Source organism: Sorghum bicolor, chromosome 7 (genome assembly GCF_000003195.3).
Source record: "Sorghum bicolor cultivar BTx623 chromosome 7, Sorghum_bicolor_NCBIv3, whole genome shotgun sequence".
NCBI classification, from domain to species: domain Eukaryota; kingdom Viridiplantae; phylum Streptophyta; class Magnoliopsida; order Poales; family Poaceae; genus Sorghum; species Sorghum bicolor.
The window spans coordinates 59,324,219-59,330,218 of NC_012876.2; positions in this window are offsets into that span (position 1 = coordinate 59,324,219).

The window sequence follows — 6,000 nt, forward strand, 5'->3', positions numbered from 1 at the left end:
CGGGTTCGGCAGGCACCGCCAGTACCCGAGGACCGTTCCGGCGACCGAGGTATCCAAGGTATACCAAGGTTGCGCGCCGCGCCCTCGTCGTTCTCCTCAACCATCACCAATACAGCGCATGGCGGCTCGACTCCCGGCCCGGATAGTGTTCAGGCTTCGCGGTCGGAACGACTTATCCTTCCAGCTAAGTGTGGGGCATGCGTTCAACATGACAAGAGGGCCGTCAACGATCGGTCCTTAATCGACACAGGCGGGGATAGGTAGGCACCCAAGACCTCCATGCCTTGTTGCTTCTCTATCATCGTCCCGCCCGGTCTCCAATTATTCATCCTCATCACTTGGTTATTTCCATGATAGCATATATAGCCAATCTTTTCAGGTGTGCACCTATCTCGCTCAGGTGACGTGACATCACCTGGCTTCTACCGGTCTAAGCATAGCTAAGCATTTAGATTCGATCCTGAATCTACATAGGGTTATAGGTATATTTGTTGGACAAGGAGTGTTATATGCAGCAAGGGTTTCACCCAACTCCTATACTTAATGCAACAATACATATATAACATATATTCTCAACTGCATTCAAAAGTAGTGGGAGACTTATAATGCTCCGGGGCTTGCCTGGGATCAACACTGAGTCAGTTCAGTTAGTGGCTCCATCTTGGTGACATAGTCAGTTCTTTTTAACTAGCACGGGGTTGGCTAACCACTCGGGATGGAATACCTCCTTGATGAATTCGGCCGTCAGCAACTTGTGGATCTCCTCCCCGATGGCCCGACGCTTCTCCTCGTCGAATCGGCGCAGGCGTTGCTTCACGGGTTTGGAGCCGGCTCGAATGTCCAAGGAGTGCTCGGTGACTTCCCTCGGTATTCCAGGCATGTCCGAGGGACTCCACGCAAATATGTCGGCGTTTGCGCGGAGAAAGTCGACGAGCACCACTTCCTATTTGGGGTCGAGGCTAGAGCTAATCCTCAACGCCCTGCCTTCAGAGGTCCCGAGGTTGAGAAAGACTAGCTTGGTCTCCTCCGCCGGCTCGAAGCTCCCGGCATGACGCTTGGGGTCGGGGACGTCCTGGTCGCAGTCGCCGAGGCCGGTGAGGATGGCCAGAGACTCAGCCAGAGCCTCGGCCTGCTCAATGCACTCGACGTCGCACTGGTAGGCGTGCTGACTGGTCGTGCTGACGGTGATGATGCCCTTTGGCCCTGGTATCTTGAGCTTGAGGTAGGTATAGTTGGGGACGGCCATGAACTTGGCGTAGCATGGTCGTCCCAGAATCGCGTGGTAGGTTCCTGGGAACCCGACCACGTCGAAGGTGAGGACCTCCCGTCTGAAGTTGTCAGGGGTCCCGAAGCAGACAGGCAGATCGATCTGTCCGAGGGGGTGGGCGCGATGTCCCGGCACCACTCCGTGGAATGGCGCTGTGCCGTTCCTCAGCCGGGACTTGCTAATCCCCATGAGGGCCAGAGTCTCGGCATAGAGGATGTTGAGGCCGCTGCCTCCGTCCATCAGCACCTTGGTGAGACGGGTCTCAGCGATGATGGGGTCGACGATCAGAGGATAGCTCCCGGGATTGGGGATCCGATCCGGGTGATCCTGTCGGTCGAACATTATTACGCTCTCGGACCATTTGAGGTACGAGGGCGCGGCTGTGCTGACTGCGCAAACTTCTCGGAGCTCACGCTTCCTCTGACTCGCTGTGAGGCGAGCCGCACGTCCCCCAAAGATCAAGAGGCAGTTTTTGATCTTGGGGAAGCCTTCCCCTTGAGGGTCGTCATCCTTGGGGTGCTCTTCAGCGCCCTCCTTGGCGATGATGTCGGTATAGTACCGACGCAGGACAGTGCACTCCTCAAGGGTGTGCTTGGTCGGTCCCCTGTGATAGGGGCATGGCTTCTTCAACATCTCGTTGAAGAGTCCAGGGCCAACAGGAGCCCGTTTTGGGGTTCTTGCGATCTGCCGCGGCGACCAAGTTGTCGTCTGACTGATCCTGTTTCCCCTTGCGACCCTTGTTCTTCCTCTTAGGGTCGCGTGAGCCCGAGGCCTCGGTGGCCTCGGCCTTCTGTTTCCCCTTGGCAGCGCCGTCGGAGAAGATGGCGCCAACTGCCTCTTTGCCTGAGGCAAAGTTGGTGGCGATGTCGAGCAGCTGGCTAGTGCTTGTGGGGGTCTTGCGTCCGAGCTCGTGTACGAGCTATTTGCAAGTGGTGCCGGAAATGAAGGCTCCGATGACGTCGGAGTCCGTGATGTTGGGGAGCTCAGTGCACTGTTTGGAGAATCGCCTGATGAAGTCTCGGAGAGACTCATCAGGCTTCTGCCGGCAACTCCTAAGGTCCCAGGAGTTCCCAGGGCGCACGTATGTGCCTTGGAAGTTCCCAACAAAGATCCTGACCAGGTCAGCCCAGTCGTGGATCATGCGCTCAGGGAGGTGCTCGAGCCATGCCCTGGCTGCATCGGCCAAATGTAGCGGGAGGTTGCGGATGATGAGCAGGTCGTTGTCTGCTCCACCTAGCTGGCATGCTAGGCGGTAATCCGCTAGCCAGAGCTCAGGGTTGGTTCCCCTGAGTACTTGGTGAGGTTGGCGGGCTGTCGGAATCGCGCCGGGAACTTGGCCCTGCGTATGGCCTCGCTGAAGACGCGGGGACCTGGAGGCTCTGGTGACGTGCTGCGGTCGTGATCGGGGTCGTACCTTCCACCTCGGCGCGGTCGATAGCGTCGGGACTCGGCCTCGTCCCTGTCACGCCGTCTAGCCTCGAGGGTGGCCCGAACATCCGCGTCTGCCCCGACGCGCTCGTGGACAGATAGGGCCCTGTTGCCCCCTTGCGGGTTGGGAGGCGGTGGACCCTGCACCGTTGGTGCCTTGTTAGGAAGGGGTCGGTCTTCTCGACGCCTCGTGCCGTGGGATTGTGAGGCAGAACTCTTCGCGTTCTGCACCACAGCCTGCTCCAGGAGGCCACGCAGCCCCTGGCGCACTCTCCTTCCCTCAGGGGTCGATGGCTCGGGCATCGCCCTGAGGAGGAGTGCGGCGGCTATCACGTTCTGGCTGGCCGTGCTGAAGACCGGGGCGTCACCCCCCTGGTCCTCGACGATACGGCGGTTGACGTCACGGGCGCGGCGTCTAGCCTCACCCCCGTCTCCGCGGCCGGATGGGTCTCGGACCAGGGCTTCGCGGAGTTGGCGGAGGCGTGTTCTTTCTTCTTCGAGCCTGGCCTCCAGCTCATCGAGCTGCTCGAGGTCAGGGCGGTGTCCTCCAACGGGGGCTGATGCTACCCCACGGGCTCCAAGATCGGTTCCGGGAGTTGGGTTGGGAGGTAGGGTTGCATTCTCTTGCCTAGAGGGTCCTACGCCCCCTGGGCGTTATGCGGCGTGCCTCCGACTTCCAGGTTGAAGCATTCTCGTGACGGGTCGTAGCTCCCGTCGTCGGGGTCGGGGTAGCCGAGACAGTATTGCTGGCTTCCAAGAAGCGCATGAAGGTCTCCGGGTCGCCACACCCGGAAAAGTCAGCGCCGGTCCACTCGTCATCGCCCGAGGTGGGGTCCTCTGGGTATGGTGAGACGGGCGGTGTGGAGATGAGGTCCAGGGTAGACCTCAAGTGGTGCCCTGGAAGTTCCGCGTACGCACTTAACGAAGTGCTCACGGAAGAGGCGTAGGTAGCGGCAGCGTTCCTGAGCCCGAAAGGGAACTCGGGAGTTGCTCCTGTTTCTCCTTCATCCACAGGTGGAGGAGGAGGACGGGATGTTGATGCCCCTTTGTCCCCCTTGCGGGGGACGGGTGCAGGCCGTGCCTTCCCCTTCGACCAGGGCGGGACGGGGGGTCGCGATGATCCTCTGCTGGCCCGGGGAGCGGAGCTTGATGCCCCGCGAGCCCTTCCTCTAGCACCTGCCGGGCCAGAGGACCGGGCGATCTGATGAGGAATATGCGGGGGGAGGGCCAGACGGATCCTGGCCTCAGCGGTAGGGTCAGAGGTCCTGGACCTCAGACGCCCCCGCCGGGTGCCCTCTGCACGGTGTCCCGAACGGCTCCCACGCACTGTCTGTGGTAGGATCGGCTCGGGGCGAGGCTCGACATTGCCACGTGGCGGGAGGAGGACCATGTCGTAGCCGGAACCGAGGGACATGAACTCCAAACTCCTGAACTCCAAACTCCGTCTGCCATCCAAGCTTTCCCAGTAGGGACAGGTGAATGTCACGCAGAAGGCCCCTACCTGGCGCGCCAACTGTCGGCGTCTAGACTCATGGTCTAGGCACTAACGAGTATAAGTCTGCGTGATTACCCGAGTGTTGACGGTCCTTAATGCTCACAATTAACCATCAACTAATCATAGAAAAGGATCTAAATGCAAGCAACACCTAGACTTAGGGTTTTATCTGACAGAATTCCACGAGTTTTGGTGTTTGTCTATTTCCGCAGGGGGTTATCAGGAAATACGGAAGAAAGGCCCACACGTCGGGTTTACATAGAGATATTAACGTGCTGCGCAATTTTCTACCATCTAGAAGACTCCAGAAGCCACGGGAAGGAAGCGGAGGCCGAGAGGACTCAGGGACAGGGCGCCCGCCCACCTTTCCTGGGCGCCCGCCCTCAGCCAGAGTCCAATCAGGACTCTCTTTCGGGATATTGCTCCACCGACCTAAAGGATCAAGGAAAACCACACGATCAATGTCGGTTTGATCCAACGGCCGAGATTCACTTGAAGGGACTATAAAACCAGACCCCCTGGCCCCTGGAGATCATACCTCTTCTATAGAATCAAAGTTAGGGTTTCAATTCTTCATCCAAGTAGAGAGGATCCCTCTAGTTCTTCTAGTTCTACCTCTAGTTCATCTAGATCTAGTTCTAGTTCATCTAGTTCTAGTTCTAGTTCTAGTTAGTTCTAGTTGTAATCTAGAAAATAGGGAGAGAGAAGAGGAGAGCGGAGGAGGAGGAGCCGGATCTGTCGGATCTTCCTCAACATTGTACTTTTGCAGCATCTAGTTCGTTCTTCATCGTTCTCCAGGTTCTTCAATTCATAACTCCTGAGTTCTCTAATTACTTTTATTTACATTCAAGTTATTTATTGGATTCCCGCTTGCATCAAGTGCTCTAATCTTTGAAACATTAGAGTAGTAATTAATAGATTAGACATGGTGTTTAGTCTTGCAATTACCTGGAATTGCACCCAATCCTGCGGATTGTTGTGGTAGCCTTAGGGTAGTGACAGCCCTAACGGTCGACGTATTCCACCTCGTTCGGATCGGTGTTTGTAGGACCGTAGTCAGACCTTCCTAGCCCCCTTCTCATCTCTTTCTGTGGTTAGTGCTCTGATGTCCCGAAATAGATAATCTTGAAGTAAATCTTGATTCTTAGATCAACTAGAGAACTCTCAGGAAACTTCCTCTCTTCCCACCAAAAATATTCATATAGTTATCCTTGGGCGATCTTGGATCTTAATTAGTACACTCACGTTCTCTGTGGAAAATCGATACTCTGGAATACTCCCGGGTGAAAGCTACATCGGTATCCGTGCGCTTGCGGATTTTTCTATTTGCGTTTAAAATACCCAACAAGCTTTCTAGCGCCGTTGCCGGGGAACGGTAGCTGTGCTAGTTTCGAACCAAGTCGTCCGTGTATCCTTTTTCTTTTCCTTTTTACCACACTCACCTTATCATTTTCACCAAACCACATGGATTTCACACTAAGCATTAATGAGCATGGAAATTATTTCATAGCCACTTCATTTACTCCATGCTCATATGCAACATCTTCACAATCCATTGGTCTCTCCAACATCACCACATTCGAGATCTCCAACCCCCTCTTCCTTTCTATTTATAAAAACTTTAAAAGGGCGGTTGTCGATGCATATGTCTATATGAAATATTGCAGATCTCGTTGAGTTGATCTTGATATAGGTCAGCGTTGGAGGGGAAACCACTTCACTGACATAAATTGATGGTTTCCCAAGGACAAGCTTAGTGTCCTAAAATAAGCATTGATCAGATCGTAACATAAGCTCTTAATTATTTGCA